Consider the following 18,855-nt stretch of genomic DNA (forward strand, 5'->3'; position numbering starts at 1 on the left):
TATGAAGCGCAGAAAACCACAACAAAGGTGCATTAACTTTATGAGTTTCGTTACTTACAATGTGGACCATCCGTGTTACTTCCACATCTATGACTTAATTCATTTATAACCGTTTTGTTTTCATTGTCTGACGCATTAATGGGAATTAATCACAATATTGTATCGTTACTGGACTTTTTCTTTTTCGTTTCCCTTAAAAAAAAAAAAAAAATTGGTGAGTTGTGCAAGATCGCATAGGTCGCAAAAAAAGAACGCATGTCAACAAAAATCACCTGCCCCACCACACAATTAAATTCTAGGAGAAAGCTGCATTAAGCCAGTCGCTGTGGCCGAGTGGTACTAGGAGCTTCAGTCCGGAACCGCGCGACTTCTACGGTCGCAGGTTCGAATCCTGCCTCGGACATGGATGTGTGTGATGTCCTTAGGTTAGTTAGGTTTAAGTAGTTCTAAGTTCTAGCGGACTGATGACCTCAGATGTTAAGTCCCATAGTGCTCAGAGCCATTTGAACCAAGCTGCATTAAGCTTATTCTGCTTCTGTGCGGAAGCAGTGACAGAAGGGTCATTCATTACTCAATGAATACTGAATGAGCAGATCTAAAGCGTATTTGAAGATACATGTGTGTACAAAACGCATTGTTAGGCGATCGCATATCTTGGCATATATTCATCGTGAACCCCGTGTTTTACACTCAAGCTGTCAGGGCCGGTGTAAGGCACAAACGGCTGCCTCGCCTCAATACTGAGAAAGTAACTAAGTTCAAATTAGTAGAAATGGTGTATATCATTAGCAGTGCACACCGACGTCTGTACTTGGTGCAAATTGGCTGGCTAGCTATGAACACTACAAACATCAAGTCTATCCATATCCGGATCCTGCTCCAGCTACTGCCGGGTCTGGGTGCTGACGAGTCCTCTCCATTTGGCTCCGTCCTCCCACCACTTTTCTTCTTCCACTTGCTGCCAGGCCACACCTCTCATTTCCACAGATATTCTCACTCCCATTTTCCACCGTGTTCTTGGGCACCTTCTAGGTCTTTTCCCATCCATCTTTGGTTCTTCCATAATTTTGGTAAGTCTCCGCCGATGCATCCTCTTAACTTGCCCATACCATCTTAATCTCTTTTTTTCAATTTCTTCTCTCGTACTTTGTTGGTTAAGGTCCTTTCTAATCTCTACATTTCTTACTCTGTCCATTCTTGTTTTCCCTTAACTGCTCTGAGAAATTTCATTTCACCTGCTTGCAGACTGCAGCAGACAAACATTGAGTAAATGAATGAAACATCACTTTTCTTTACAATATATACAGAATATGAAACATATGTAACTCAATGGAGTCTTCTTCAGTAATGTCTATCACTTGATAGCCGTTTGGACAGTAATAGCATCGTGCACTGTATGAATTAAACTGGTGTGCTAAGCTTAAGGACGAAAGCAAATTTCAAATGTTGTATCACTGCCAAGAAACATAGCTCGATGGAACTTTGAAAGTACATAGAGCGAACTGCTACAGTATAGTACAGACGGCAATGAGAAGAAAGACAACGATTCAAACAGTAATGATACTTTTATTCAAAGACAATAATTAAACTGATGTCACCGCTCTTTATGGTGGTCCCATGGACATTACGAAAGACGGGACTTGTTCCTTAATAGATTGTGTGATCAAGACGGACAGCAATGGATGATGTGTAACATGCTTCCACCGCTATTTATGGTGGTCCTATACCCTTTATCCATTAGACAAACACACGGTCAAAATTAAAAATCCTCAAGAGGATAACAGTAGTTTGTATCACAGCAAGTGAGTGTTATAAACTGCCGCAATTTAATCCTCAAAATAAGCATTAGTGTCTGTGGTGTTGAGAAACAGCTGAAATCTTTAAAGTCGAATAAAGCCGCAGGGCCCGATGAAATCCCTGTCAGGTTCTACACTGAATTTTGCGGCTCAGTTACTCCTCTTCTAACTATAATCTCTGTTAAATTCATTGAAGAAAAAAAAATACTTTGCCAAGTTCTTGGAAAAAAAGCACAGGTCACACCCGTCTACAAGAAGGGTGGCAGAAGTGATCAACAAAACTACCATCCAATATCCATGACCGATTTGTTGTAGAATTTTACAACATATTCTGAACTCAAACATAATGAGGTATCTTGAACAGAATGCTCTTCTCCATGCCAGTCAGCATGGATTCTGAAACCATCGATCACGTGGGACACAATTCGCACTTTTCTCACATGACATACTGAAGGCTTTGGATCAGGGCAGGCAGGCAGGCAGATACAGTATAGGGCCTATATTTCTGGAAAGCATTTGAATCAATAACACACCTACGCTTATTGTCAAAAGTACGATCATGTGGGGGTATCAAGTGAAATTTCTGACTGGATAGAGGACTTTTTGGTTGGGAGGACGCAGCATCTTATCATGGATGGAGAGTTAACGTCAGATGAGAAGTAACTTCGGTTGTGCCCCAGGGAAGTGTGTTGGGACCCTTGCTGTTCATATTGTATATTAATGACCTTGCAGACAATATTAATAGTAACCTTAGTCTTTCTGCAGATGATGCAGTTATCTGTAATGAAATGCTGTCTGAAAGAAGCTGCATATATATTCAGTTAGATCTTGATAAGATTTCAAAGTGGTGCGTAGATTGACAACTTGCTATAAATGTTCAAAAATGTAAAATTTTGCACTTCACAAAACGAAAAAATAGAGTATCCTATGACTATAATATCAACGAGTCACTACTAGAATCGTCCAAGCCATACAAATACTTAAGTGTAACACTTTGTAGGGATATGAAATGGAATGTTCACATAGGCTCAATCGTGTGTAAACTTCGGTTTATTTGTAGAATACTGGGGAAGTGCAGTCAATCTACAATGGAGATTGCTTACAAATCACTCGTGAGAGCGGTTCTAAAATACTGCTCAAGTGTGTGGGACTCTTATCAAATAGGACTGACGTGTGATATTGAGCGTATAGAGAAAACGGCAGCACAAATGGTCACAGGTTTGTTTATGGCGAGGGTCAATTGACATTCCCTGCACCAAGCGTTGATCCTCTGCAAGTCGTCTTGCGTTTTGTTACAACTTAATAGCGTCTGTATACAACGGCACCATCTGCGAAAACTTCATAGAATTTCCGACGTTATCTGCTAGGTCATTTATACACACATCAAAAAACGTTTTGCATCATTCCGGTTCCCAGAACTCCTGAAGATAGACGTTCACTGTGGATATTGTATCACGGACACAGTTCCTTTGACTGTTCAGAGATGTCACTAAACTAAACCCGCCCAAAGATGTAAACAACAATGCATGAGCAGCGCCTATTAGACGGAGGGGGTCCGACAGCCGATCAGTTCCAGTCATTCCACCCGGAAGGAGGTACACGGCTCGTGTTGTCTGCAGTTCAACAATGCCTAGCGGTCAATACCGCGGTTCGATCGCGTCCGCATTGTTACTTGGTGCCAGGAAGGGCTCTCAACAAGGGAAGTGTCTAGGCGTCTCGGAATGAACCAAAGCGATGTCGTTCGGACATGGAGGAGATACAGAGGGACAGAAACTGCCGATGACATGCCTCGCTCAGGACGCCCAAGGACTACAACTGCAGTGGATGCCGGCTATCTACGGATTATGGCTCGGAGGACCCCTGACAGCAACGCCACCATGTTGAATATTGCTTTTCGTGCAGTCACAGGACGTCGTGCGCAATAGGTTGCATGTTGCGAAACTTCACTCCCGACGTCCATGGCGAGATACATCTTTGCAACCATTACACCATGCAACGTGGTACAGATGGGCCCAACAACAAGCCGAATGGACCGCTCAGAATTGGCATCACGTTCTCTTCACCGATGAGTGTCGCATATGCCTTCAAGAAGACAATCGTCGGAGACCCGTTTGGATGTAACCCGGTCAGGCTGAACGTCTTAGACACACTGTCGAGCGAGTGCAGCAAAGTGGAGGTTCCGTGCTGTTTTGGGGTGGCATTATGTGGGGCCGCCGTACGCCTCTGGTGGTCATGGAAGGCGCCGTAATGGCTGTACGATACGTGAATGCCATCCTCCAACCGATAGTGCAACTATATCGGCAGCATATTGACGAGGCATTTGTCTCCATGGACGACAATTCGCGCCCACATCGTGCACATCTTGTGGATGACTGCCTTCAGGATAACGACATCGCTCGACCAGAATGGCCAGCATGTTCTCCAGACATGAACCTTATCGAACAAGCCTGGGGTTGATTGAAAATGGCGGTTTATGGACGACATGACCCGTCAGCCACTCTGAGGGATCTACGCCGCATCGCCGTTGAGGAGTGGGACTATCTGGACCAACAGTGCCTTGATGAACTTGTGTATAGTATTCCACGACGAATACAATCATGCATCAACGCAAGAGGACGTGCTACCGTTTGTTAGAGGTACCAATGTACACAGCAATATGGACCACCACCTCTGAAGGTCTCACTGTATGGTAGAACAAAATGCATGTGTGGTTTTCATGAGCAATAAAAAGGGCGGAAATGGTGTTTATGTTTATGTCCATTCCAGTTTTCTGTACAGGTTCCGGGACACTCGGAACCAAGGTGTGCAAAACTTTTTGATGTGTGTCTATACGAGGTCTGTTCAAAAAATTCCGGAACATTCGTAATTTCACGCCAATGGTGTGTTGGAGCATAATGCGGTTGGTATCGCTGCACACGCCTGTGTGTAATTTGTAATTGGCGGTAGTTTCACTCTTGTATGTCAGTTTGTTATTTTTCAGTGCTGGATTGAACAGAACGTTGTGTCACACAGTCTGCGAATTTCGAGATGGTACAATTAGAGGAGCAACGAATCTGCATTAAATTTTGCGTGAAAATCAAGAAAACCGTTACAGACACACACACCAAAAGATGCAGTAAACCTACGGTGATGCGTGCTTAAGCCGTACTCGGTGTTACGAAAGGTTCACACGGTTTAAAAATGGCCGGAAGGAAGTTAAAGATGACACTCGTTCAGGACGCTCTTCGCGTCTACCGATGACACTCATGTCAGGAACGTCAACGAAATTGTATGCGCCAATCGAAGACTGACTGTCCGAGGGATTTCAGAAGAATATAACATTTTAGTTGGATCATATCATGAAATCCTGACACAGCATCTTGGAAGGCATCGTATTGCCACCAGGGTTGGTCCCACAGTTCATTAGTCAAGACCAGAAAGACCTTAGCTTTGCAATCTGTGAAGAGCTTTTGGATCGCGTAAATGACAATGAGACGTTCCTTAAGAGAATCATAACTGGTGATGAGACGGGGGTCTACGGTTATGATGTTGAGACCAAGGTTCAATCTTCACAGTGGGTCAGGAAAGTTTCTGCACGACCAAAAAAATTTCGTCGGTTCAGGTCAAATGTCAAAGCCATGGTGAGAGGTTTCATTGGCTTTTAAGGATTAGTTCATCATGAATTCGTGCCACAGGGACAAACCATTAATCGGTGGTATTATCGGGACGCCTGCGAGAAAATGTGAGCAGGATACGGCCAGAAACATGGCGAGACAATTCGTGGCTCTTGCATCACGATTACGCATCTGCACATTCGTTCCTCTTGGTGCGTTACTATTGCACCAAAAACGAAATCATTGTGCTGCCTCCTCCTCCCTACTCTCCAGACCTTGTAAGATGCCTCTTACGTGAGGAAGACATTTGTACCAGTTTTAATAAATTTTTGTCACTCACTGATGTATTCACTATGGTTAGGAAGTGCTGTAGTCCGTAGCAGGCGACGAATAGGAGAGCATTTCCCACGCTGGCTGGCTAGGTGACGAAGCGCGTAGTGGGGTGGGGCTCGGCGCTGCACCGTAGCAACAAGTGTTAGCCTGGGAAATATACATGACGGGAAGTACCGCCATCTTTGCGCCAAAGTCACCGATTTTGTTTATTTATATTTAATAATTAAGGTCATTTATGACAACATGAATACTAGGAGCAGCCTCTGGATGTTTAAAACTATTTATTATAATTTTGCCTCGTTAAAATTCACACCCGTTGATTAACAAATGCATATCTTAGCAAGTACGAAGTTGATCGGAAATCTACGAAATATGACGAAAGTAGTAAGAGATACGGACTGCGCGCCAAAGTCGCCAGTCTGCGTTAAGAGCTCTTCCTGTCTTGTTCGATGGTAGCCATGCTCTCTGTTACGAGTCGTTTGTGACATGAGTGTTTCATTATTGATCTAATAGGAATAAAAGTGATATTACGGCATTCTGAATGTTAATTTCGAGCAAATAGATACCCCAAAGTTGACCGACAGCAATTTCAGATAATTAGCTTCCACCGACAGAGACAGCCAATGCGCCAATGAAGAATCTGCATGGGACGACATTTACGAGAGCTGCACCGCGCACAGGTAGGAGGAAATCCGACGACACGACCCACCAAGGCGGATCAAGGAAGGTCCGACTTATACTCGCAAATTTCAGGTGGAAATGCTGGCCAGTTATACTGTACGTCACATATACCACCCTCTACGGACTCGCGGCTGAGTAATAACAGTATCAGTTTAGAAGCGAGGGGTTCTTGCAACCTGGCCCCTGCCGACTTTTTTTATTTCCAAAGTCGGAAACCCCGTTGAAAGGACAAATATTTGGAGCGATAGATGAGAAAAAAAAATTGCAGACGGCGCTTGGTGCGATCCAGCAAGAGGCGTACCAAAACTACTCCCGGAAGTGAAAACGGCGTTGGGCGCGGTGTATCAATTGTGGAGGAAAGTATTTCGAAGGAGACCATGCACAATAAGTAAAAGGTAAGCGCAGAAAAATTTTGTTGAGAAAATTCCGGAATTTTTTGAATAGACCTCGTATTGTGAAAACTAATGGACCAGTAACACTCACCTGGAGCACACGCAAAATTACTTGTACGTCTGAAGACTTTTCTCTCTGCAGAATGGCATGCCGTGTTCTGCTTCCTAGAAACTCTTGAAGTCTGTATATACTTGGTCTTATATTCCGTAAGCTCGTATCTTTTTCATTAGGCAACAGTGCGGAAATGTAAAGAAAGCTTTCCAGAAGTCAAGAAACATGGCACCTACCTCGACGCTTATGTCTACTACTTTGTGGGTCTCGTGGGCTAACAAAGTGAGCCGCGTTGAGAGTCTGTTCAATGATCCATCTTGTAGACAAGTATGACCTGCGCTTTTTCTCCAGTTATTATGATCGCTTCCCTCCTATAGAGACTGACAATACACTGCTTCTAGAAGAGGGTCAAGTTCTCTTACATAATCTGTGTAAATATGAAATGGAAGCCCATTAGGTCCATTGGTCTTTCGGTAATGATCTCCGGGTTATCGATGATAAATATTCGATGATGACCAGTGCTATCCTCAATGACAGTGAGGAAACCTTACAGGACATACTGAATGGAATGAACAGTCTACTGAACACACGGTACGGACTGAGAGTAAACGCAACAAGGACGAGACAAATTAGTAGCAGAAATAAGATTAACGAGAAAGTTATCATCGAAATTGACGACCACGAAGTAGATGATATGATGGAATTCTGCTACGTTGGAAGCAAAGCAGCACACGATGGACGAAGCAAGGACGACATGAAAAGGAGACTATCAGGGCATTCCTGGACAAAAGAAACCTAGCAATATCATACATTGGCATTAATTTGAAGAAGAAATTTCGGAACACAGCATTGTATGGAAGTGAATCATGGACTGTCGGAAACCGAAAAAGAAGAGAATCGAAGAGTTTGAGAAATGGTGCTATAGAAGGATATTGTCCGCAGCTCGTGGTCCTGCGATAGCGTTCTCGCTTCCAGCGCACGGGGTCACGGGTTCGATTCCCGGCGGGGTCAGGGATTTTTCTCTGCCTCGTGATGACTGGGTGTTGTGTGTTAATCATGTGGCGTCAATTAAAAAGTACTTGCAATACGGCGGCCGAACTTCCCCGCATGGGGCCTCCCGGCCAACAGTGCCATACGATCATTTCATTTCACAGAAGGGGATATTCAAACTTAGGTCGACTGACAGGAAATAAGGAAGTTCTCTACAGAAATGGCGAAGAGAGTAACATGTGGAAAACACTAACAAAAAGAGCGGACAAGTTGATAGGACATGTTAAGCCATCCAGGAATAACTTCTATGGTACTAGAGGAAGCTTTAGAGGATAAAAATTGTAGGGGGAGATTGCAATATACACAGTAAGTTGGGTGTAAGTGCCACTTCGAGATGAAGAGGTTAGCACAGGAGAGGAATTTGTGGCGGGCTGCATCAAACCAGTCGGCAGTTGGATGACTCCAAAAAAGTGATGGAAAGTTCGAACATTTTTATCGTACGTCACGGGAAGACTTCGAACACTTGGTCAATTTGACTGACCCAGTAATAAAGAAACAAGACCCTAATTATAGAAATGCAGTATGTTCTAAAGAGAGAACTGGAGTAAAACTGCGTTTTTTGGATTCCTTTGGAAGTTGGATGTACCATCTCACAGCAAAGTGTGTCAATGATTATTCCTGAAGAGTGCAGGACTCTTGTCGATCCATAGGAAAAAAGTGTAGTCTTTATTTCAAATTTCCTTTATTGACAGTATAACTTGTGGGGGGGGGGGGTGGAGATTAGTAACATATTCGTAGAGAGAGCCACAGTAAAGATAGGCAAGCATACGAGCGTGAGCAAAAAGTAACAGGAATTTTTGTTGTTCTTAAAGTATCTATATTTATTCATCAATATCAACTTTGTCCCCTTCAAAGTAACCCCCCTCGAATACAATACATTTGTGCCAGCACTTTTTACAATCTTGGAGGCAGTTCTGGAACTTACTTTTAGTTGTGGTGTTCAGCTCCTTCAGTGATGCTGTATTTATCGTATCATCCTATCAATGGTGGCAAAACGCCGTCCCTTCACGGTTCTCTTCAGCGTCGGGAATAGTGAGAAGTCGCAGAGGGCCATGTCAGGCGAATACGCTGGCTGAGGCAACATAGCGATTTTGTTTTTTCCAAAAAATCATGAACAAGCATTGGGGTGTGAGAGGGAGCATGATCCTGATGCAATTTCCACAAGGCCACAGGGCCTGGTTGGTTTCTTCGGACTGCTTCAAGCAAACGGCACTTAACTTCCAGGTGGAATTCCTTACTGACCGTACGACCATAAGGCAGGAACTCAAGAGGCAGCATCCAATTCTCATCGAAGAAAACGGTGATCGAAGTCGTCGAAATTTTTTGGTTTCGACATCATCCCTTTGTACCCATGATTCGTCACCTGTTGTAAGCTTCTGTAGAAGTTCTGGATAGCTGTCGACTTCATTCAACAATACCTGAGCGATGTTTACGCGACGTCGTTTTCGGTCGAAATTCAACAATTTCGGAACAAACTTTGCTGCTATCCGTCTCATGCCCAAAACACCAAAAAAATTGCCTGGCATGAGCTAAAGGATATGTCGACATAGTCAGCAACCTCTCTATGGTGATTAAGCGATTTTCCATAATCGGTTTCTTTACTTCTTGCCCACTGTCGTCAATAATAGATGTGCTAGTGTGTCCACGGCGGTCGTCGTCTTCGACATCTTTTCGAAGCGTTTACTCCACTAGTAAACTCTGTCTTCCAGATAGCAGATTCGCCAAAAGTCAGTCAACATTTCGAATGCAGTGCTGCATATTATTCCATTTTCAAGATATATTTAATGTAAATTCTTTGATCTATCTTTCGCGTAAGAAAAAATTCGCCCAGCACTCGAAAACTTGTATATTCTCGAAACTTCTTGGCAAATTAACACTGTGTGCCGGACCGAGACTCTAACTCGGAACCTTTGCCTTTCGCCGGCAAGTGCTCTACCATCTGAGCTACGCAAGTACGACTCACGGCCCCGCCTCACAGCTTCACTTCCGCCAGAGAGGTCCCGAGTTAGAGTCTCGGTCGGCAAACAATTTTAATCTGCCAGGAAGTTTCATATCAGCGCACACTCCACTGCAGAGTGAAAAATTTCGTTCTGACGTACATTCTTTTTTGATACTCGAAAATAAGCTAACTATTAAAAAGAGCTGAAAATGCAAACATACGAGGGTCACTCGAAAAGAAATGCACACTATTTTTGTAAAAATATAGTTTTCATTCTGCATCTGTGAAAGTTTTGCAGTGTGTAGATATATCCTTTCCGCTTGTTTTCAAACTTAGTTCAACCTGTCCCCATGAGTGGCGCCGTCACAGCATGTCTTGAAGATGGCTGCTACACTTGACGTTCGTCAGAAGCAACGTGCTGACAGAATTCCTGTGCTATGAAAACGAGACAGTGGGAAACATCCACAAGAGATTGAAAAAGGTGTATGGAGATGCTGCTATCGATCGCAGTACACTAAGTCGGTGGGCAAGCAAGTTACGTGATGAAAGCGGGCACAGCAATATTGAGGATTGTCTTCGCAGCGGCAGGCCTCGTACTGCGCACACTCCAGACAATGTGCAGAGTGTTAACGAATTGGTGACTGCTGACAGACGCATCAGAGTGAACGAATTGTCACGCTACGTTGGGATAGGGGAAGGGAATGTTTGCAGAATACTGAAAGTGTTGGCGTTGAAAAATGTTTGTGCCACGTGGGTTCCCAGGAAGTTGACAGTGGCTCACAAAGAAACAAGAAAAACGGTATGCAGCGAACTTTTGGAACAGTACGAGAATGGTGGAGATGAATTTTTGGAAGAATTGTGACAGGTGATGGAATGTGGCTCCATTTTTCACCAGAGACGAAGATGCAATCAATGGAGTGGCACCATGCAAATTCACTCAAGAAAAAATAAAATTCAAAACCATACCTTCTGCTGGAAAAGTTATGGCTACGGTGTTTTTTGATTCCGTAGGACTCTTGCTTGTGGACATCATGCCAAGTGGAACCACCATAAATTTTGATGTATATGTGAGGACACTGAATAAACTTCAAGCTCGACTGAGTCGTGTTCGACCACATCGGCAAAAGCAGGCTGTTTTGCTGTTTCACGACAATGCACGGCCACATGTCAGTCAAAAAAACCATGGAAGCGATACAAAACTCGGATGGACAACACTGAAACACCCACCTTGCAGTCCTGACCTGGCTCCAAGTGACTATCATCTCTTTGGGAAACTGAAAGACTCTCTTCGTGGAACAAGGTTTGGAGATGATGACTACCTTGTGCACGGTGCCAAACAGTGGCTCCAACACGTTGGTCCAGAATTTTACCGTGCGGGTTTACAGGCGTTGGTACCAAGATCGCGTAAGGCAGTTGAGAGGGATGGAAATTATGTGGAGAAATGAAAATATTGGCCCTAAAGGATGTATCTACACACTGTAAAACTTTCAAACATGTAGAATAAAAGATGGATTTAAAAAATTGGTGTGCATTTCTTTTGGAGTGACCCTCGTACAAATGCAAACATACATCAGGAACATGTGTACGAACAAGATAATTTTTTAAAAAAATCGGATGTATAAAGCCCGCGAAAGTAAAAAAAAAAAAAAATCCGTTAAATGTCGGTCATATCTCTTATGATGTCCTCCTCTTAAGGGGTGCTGGATATATCTGACATGGTGAATATAAGAGAGTCAGAAGTGATTGGCAGGCCGGTGGTTCAGAACTGTACTGAACAGGATTGTACTCAAGCGAGCAGTCAACATCATAGCTTTACATTTTACTTGGTAATCATTGTGTTTCAGAATCCACAAATCCGGTTGTTTTCGGTACAGATCTATGAAGTTCCACACGATATTCAATTTGAGATAGAATGCAAATTAATCAACACACCTTCTGTCGGTAAGGCCGGTATTACACTATCAAATTTCTTTGTCCGATATCTTTGTCAAAGAAATTTTATGTTGTAATAGGGAACTTTGTCAAATGTCGTCAGATATTTGATCAAATCTAGGACCTCCCAGTAGATTTGATCAAAGAAGTTGCTTGTCTTCTGTTCACTACAATGTGACACGTTACCACGTGGAGCTCTAGCATCGCTGCAGCGTTCTGTCATCTCTAGTGTTTTTATGAACATTGCCGGTAAATACAATTGGTGTGTACCGACAACTACAAAATAGAGATGTATGAAGTTGTTGAGGCGCTTTACAATGTGAGGCACCCTGAATACAAAAATAGATTAAGAAGATTGGAGACCTGACCTGACCTAACCCTCTCCTGTAGCAAGGAATCTGAGTGTTGCAGTGAGCCTGTCTTCTGCAGATATAGCAGTTCTTAAGTGAGTATTGTGCTTTGTAATATGAGGATACACTTCACTGAGCACATACTGAAATATATGCTCATCCATTCTTAAGTAATTGATGTACGACTTGACGTCCACCACTACAAGATCACGTAACAACTTTTATTGAATGCTTTTATCGTGTCGTAAAATCCACGGCTTCACCCAAGTGCGTATCTTCTTTTTCCCCTGCTGCTCTTCCGCATGTGCACAAAGTGCAATTGTGGTACATGCAACTGCTGCGGTTAACAACAAGTTGTTGTTGTTGTTGTTGTCAGCCATCTTGAACTTTGACGAAAAATAGGATGACGGTGTAATACCCCTTCTAGCGCTACGTCAAAGATCTTTGTCAAATATATTTGACGGAATATTTGATCACATCTTTGATCAAATCTTAGACAAAGAAATTTGATGGTGTAATACCGGCCTAAACTACCACCTCGTTGCTGCTGTACAACGCGCATTGCGAAGCGGTTTGCCGGACACGTCGCGCTGCGCCCAACGCATTTTCTTGGGTTTGCGCAGTGTGACGCGGCAAGTCCCGTGTGGACGAGGCTTTGCAGTGTACTTTCGCACCTGTCAGTTTTCACTATTAATTATGATTAACCTCTACGTACACTGCGGAGACAAAAGCCATGGCATACCTCCTAATATTGTGTCGGGCCTCCTTTTGCCCGGCAAGTGCAGCAGCTCCTGCAGAAGTATTGAACCATGATGTGTCTACAGCTGTCCACAACTGTGAAAGTGTCGTGGGTCTGCGCCACACTTTAACGCTGTCATCAGTTCTTACCAACTGAAATCGGCTCTCATCTGACGAGGTCGCGGCTTTCCAGTCACCTAGGGTCCAACCGCTATAGCCACGAGCACAGGAAAGGCGCTGCATGCGTCGTCGTGCTCATAGCTAAGGCACTCACGTCGGTAGTCTGCTGCCATAGCCCATTAACGTCAAATTTCGCCACAGTGTACTAAGGATACTTTCGTCCGCCCTACATCGATTTCAGCGACTATTTCACGCGGTGTTGCATGTTTGTTAGTACTAATAACTCTACGGAAACGCCGGGGTCGTTAATTGAAGCCCGTCGGTCACTACGTAGTCCATGGTGAGAGGTAACACTTGAAATTTGGTATTCTCGGCACACTATTGACACTGTCAATCTCGTAATATTTAATTCCCTAACAATTTCCGAAATGGAATGTCCTCTACGTGTAATTCCATCTACTATTCCGCTTACAAAAACTGTTAATTCCCGTCGCGTGGCTATAATCATGTGGGGAACGTTTTCATATTAGTCATCAGACTTCAAATGACAGCTCCGCCAATGCACTGCCCTTTTATACCTTGTGTACGCTATACTACCACCACCTGTATACGTGCGTATCGCTATCCCATGACTTAACCACCTCAGTGTGTATTTCAGATTCCACAGTCACCGTTGGTTTGTTTTCGGTGCACATCTACACTACTTGCCATTAAAATTTCCACACCAGGAAGAAATGCACTTGATAAACAGGTATTCATTGGACAAATATATTATACTAGAACTGTCATGTGATTAAATTTTCACGCATTTTGGGTGCACAGATCCTAAGAAATCAGTACCCAGAACAACCACCTCAGGCCGTAATAACGGCCTTGATACGCCTGGGCATTGAGTCAAACAGAGCTTGGATGGCGTGTACAGTTACAGCTGCCCATTCTGCTTCAACACGATACCACACTTCATCAAGAGTAGTGACTGGCGTATTGTGACGAGCCAGTTGCTCGGCCACCATTGATCAGACGTTTTCATTTGGTGAGAGATCTGGAGAATGTGCTGGCCAGGGCAGCAGTCGAACATTTTCTGTATCCAGAAAGGCCCGTACAGGACCTGCAACATGCGGTCGTGCATTATCCTGTTGAAATGTAGGGTTTCGCAGGGATCGAATGAAGGGTAGAGCCACGGTTCGTAACACATCTGAAATGTAACATCCACTGTTCAAAGTGCCGTCAATGCGAACAAAAGGTGACCGAGACGTGTAACCAATGGTACCCCATACCATCACGCCGGGTGATACGCCACTATGGCGATGACGAATACACACTTCGAAATTGCGTTCACCGCCATGTCGCCAAACACGGATGCGACCATCACGATGCTGTAAACAGAACCTGGATTCATCCGAAAAAATGACGTTTTGCCATTCGTGGACCCAGGTTCGTCGTTGAGTATACCATCGCAGGCGCTCCTGTCTGTGATGCAGTGTCAAGGGTAACCGCAGCCATGGTCGCCGAGCTGATAGTCCATGCTGCTCTATAACCGTCGTCGAACTGTTCGTGCAGATGGTTGTTGTCTTGCAAACGTCCACCATCTGTTGACTCAGGGATCGAGACGTGGCTGCACGATCCGTTACAGCAATGCGGATAAGATGCCTGTCATGTCGACTGATACGAGGCCGTTGGGATCCAGCACCGCGTTCCGTATTACACTCCTGAACCCACCGATTCCATATTCTGCTTACAGTCATTGGATCTCGATCAACGCGAGCAGCAATGTCGCGATACGATAAACCGCAATCGCGATAGGCTACAATCCGACCTTTATCAACGTCGGAAACGTGATGGTACGCATTTCTCCTCCTTACACGAGGTATCACAACAACGTTTCACCAGGCAACGCCAGTGAACTGTTTGTGTATGAGAATTCGGTTGGAAACTGTCCTCGTGTCAGCACGCTGTAGGTGTCGCCACTGGCGCCGGCCTCCTGTGAATGCTCTGAAAAGCTAATCATTTGCATATCACAGCTTCTTCTTCCTGTCTGTTAAATTTCGCGTCTGTAGCACGTCATCTTCGTGGTGTAGCTACTTTAATGGCCAGTAGTGTACAAAGTTTTCTTTTTTCTGATGATTCCACACGAAATTCATTTTGAGAAAGGAGGCGTGCACGTTAATTTACATTCTATCTGTGCACTACCGTCTCATTCTGGCTCGGCAGCAACAACCCAGACCAAACAGTGCACAACGAACGAACCGTTTCCACTGTGAGGAACTTGTTCCTTGTTGCTCGAAAATGCGCATTGCGAAGCGGTGTGCCGTCCACACGGAATGCGTCGGCCCATTTTCTTGGGTTTTAGCGGTGTGGTGCGGCACTTCTGTGTGGACGACGTTTTGCCTTGTACTGTCACAGCTGTCATTTTCCGCTGTTGTGATCCACCCTTTATGCATAACAAACAACTTTAGTTCAATGTTATCAGATGAATAAATAAAAATATCCTGTGGCTCACAGCTGTAACAAATATTTTCCATCTGAAGCCATTTCAGGGATGGGAATGTCAGTTCGAAGTGGTGTTATCAGCACTCTAAATCATGTTGGCTACTTGATTTCTCTATCATACCACAAACAAATGTGTTTTCTCCTTTTTGGTGGCATACGCAAAAATTCTGATCAGGTGTATTAATTTCTGCCGGCCACAGTAGACGAGCGGTTCTAGGCGCTTCAGTCAGGACTGCTACGGCCGCAGGTTCGAATCCTGCCTCGGGCATGGATGTGTGTGATGTCATTAGGTTGGTTAGATTTCAGTAGTTCTAAGTTCTGGGAGACTGATGATCTCAGACGTTAAGTCCCATAGTGCTCAGAGCCATTTGAACCATTTGAATTCATTTCCGTCTACGGTAATACTTTCATGGCAAATTCTCTAAAATTAATTTCTTACTTGTCACTTTTCTTCACACTGATACTGTTGAAAGTGTTTTACATTTAACACGTCAATTTAAAATTCGAAATTTGTTGTATTTCTGTTGCAATTTTTTTACAACAAAAAGTGAAGCTGTAGAATTAAAAGTTAATTTGTCAAACTAAAAACTATCAGTAATTTCGTATTTTCATTCTCATCACTCCGTTTAATAGACAGTACATTTTTATTGAAGCTAAAACAATATAGTAGGTTCAGATCTTTCTGGTTTCATTAAAAACTTAAAAATTCCAGAGATTACCAAGGACCCAAGGAGAGGTAGCTAATATCAGCCAGGGAAGGACGTACGAACCGGCCCTGCTTGCAGCGCAATGTTTGACTACGTGAATCTAACCCGCCGAGTGTTAAGAGAACCTTAGAATGTCGCCATGTGGATGACCCGTTTCCTTCCGTAACGAAAGGCGCTGTAGAAAACAGACATTTTGAAGACAACTATTGCGACTTCTTTTTACGTTTATGCCGAAACATCTTGGCTTAAATTGTTTCTTAATAATTCTGCCATAGGGTATTACAGTGCGGCAGTGTGTTCTCGATATGTTTTTACTGCAGAAGGATGCGATTTGAGTATTGGCTTTCAATAGTAAGCTCTTCCGAAGTTTTTTCTCTCTGCCATACGCTAAATAAATAAATCTCAGTGTAAAAGCTTACTGTTGAAACCCATTAGTCAAATTTTTTCTGCGCATCCACACTAAGTAAGGTACTAATTTATAAGGATAGACAGAAACAATGATCCATTCTTACAACACAAGAAGCAATATATTGCGAAATATTCAGTTAACAGTTATGAATGTGTAATGAATTATTTAATAACCTTCCTTTACTTAATGCAAAATACTGCTTTACTTGTTCTTAGGCGAATGTTGTACAACTGCTTCGTTGCTCAGCCGTTTTACAGCTTCAGTGAATTTCTTCGTTGTCCTATAGCACCATAACGTCAATAACTCTCCCTCCTGCTCTTTTCCTAAAAAGACAGTCCTGTGATGGCCTCAGATGTTAAGTCCCATAATGCTCAGAGCCTCTGTCTTTGCTGTGCAGTTTAAGTTTTTTAAACGATTTCTGCTCTTCCATAACACATGTTTTTATTTCCTAACGGTTTGGTATAGCCTTTCTGTGTCGTGAGGCTGTGACAGGTTGTTTTAAGCACCTATTTCACTGTCGAAGCACGTCAATAACTAACCTTTCGCACTTTTACCCATAGTACTAATTGCTTCCTTTGCCCGTTACTACATAGGCCCAAGTGCGATAAATGGGCACTTTAGAATGAGTATCCTCTAAGTAAGTATTATAACTAATAGGTTTCAAAAATTTGGCCAGCTCTCTGGTCTTCATACAATCGTACTTCCGCTTCGCTCATCAGCTGTAGTAGATTGTTTGCACGACATGTGCTCATTGCTCGCAAGAAGCGCACACTGGCCACAGTGTAGATTCTCGCTTTCCCAATTACTCTTGCTCATTCAGGTTCACAGCGAGATGACAATATGCTGGGATACAGTAAATGCCACGTGTCCTGGTACCAAACAAAGTAACTGTTCTCTACCTATTGTCAGGCCTGTTGGATGGACTGATTTTTTATTTCGTTATTTTTTGGGTGGGGGGGTCTGAAGGCGTCGGGATAACTGAATGTTTGCCGTGATCGGTTATACCAGCCAGGCACTTTGAGATTGCATATATCGGTAATCCTAGATACGACAACCGGTGACGCATGCTTCACAGAATACGTAGTCCGTCGTACATTTTTTTGGATAGTCAAAATCATTTTTTTAAGAACACCAACAGAAATAATAAGCCATAAATAATTGTTTCACGCGATTCAGTTTATCGAATTCGAATTAAGGAGGGAGACTCTTGCTACAGATTCTCACATCGATGACAAGCCCTGGTCTGTTATATGTCCAGATAAATGTATATGCTTACAGAACAGAAACGATGTCAGCTAACCCCACAGACATACCCGATTTTCTGTCAGCATGAACATATATTCTTCGTCTGCATACACGGGCTACTACCAAAATTTCGGGAACTCTATCGGCTTCATTTTCATTCATTTAAAACTATCAATTACATTCGAGAAGAAAAGCTACATCAAACTGAGCTTGTTACGTCCTAGTGGAGTAAAGCATACGAGCCGCAAAAATCAGTCTAATTTGTGAAACCGCTAATTGCCGATAAAGCTGCTAGCGAAGCGATTCACACTACAACAATCAAGGGAATTTGTTTTACATTCTAGTTAACTTTACGGCTTCGGTCGATTTCGAAGTTTTATGGAGGAGCAGCTTGATCAAGACCCAGACATGTTTCCTACGGAACGTATAAGAAACTTCTGATGTTCCTCAAGGATGACATTTCATTTTTACTATTGAAACTGGCCTTCTGGCATTGTTCATATAGAAGATACATATTTCATTAATGCGTGACGTCACTTTCAACAAATAAACATCGATGGATGTTAGTTGCAGAGATGTAAGCGTATGCAACAATGTTCAACAATGCCTATCAATTTTGCGCTGACAAATCCAGACAGTCCATTTTGTCACGCTATCGTTCGCACGGAAGTGTTAACTGTGCCACAGCTGTATCTGGTTATAACCTCCAGTTCGGCGAGAACAAAAAAGGTGGAGAGAAATCATGAAGAAGAAATGGTACTGCAAGAACATTATGTCTGTGGCTTTTGGCTGAGGAATGGACAGCGGTTTGCTTGCAATGTCACCCAAGGGTCGTTTTATAAACGAATTGGGTCCTAGTATTAAAAGAGTAAACGTTGTTTGCTCATTTCCCTGTAAATTATACTTGGAAAAAGAGAGAAAAATCAGACGCTTAGAAAACGCGGACTTAATTCCAAAACACGTTATTATTTTCATTGGACCACATATTTCCTTTCCAAGATATTGCAGTCGTTTTGACACATTATCTT

General features: G+C 43.3%; 1 protein-coding gene across 1 annotated transcript in view; it reads right to left on the minus strand.

Annotated features, from left to right (window-relative positions):
- LOC124619611 (apoptosis-resistant E3 ubiquitin protein ligase 1) overlaps positions 1–18,855 on the minus strand; it is a 656,004-nt gene that overhangs the window by 635,910 nt on the left and 1,239 nt on the right. The window lies entirely within an intron of this gene.

This window comes from Schistocerca americana, chromosome 6 (assembly GCF_021461395.2).
Source record: "Schistocerca americana isolate TAMUIC-IGC-003095 chromosome 6, iqSchAmer2.1, whole genome shotgun sequence".
Classification (NCBI taxonomy): Eukaryota; Metazoa; Arthropoda; class Insecta; order Orthoptera; family Acrididae; genus Schistocerca; species Schistocerca americana.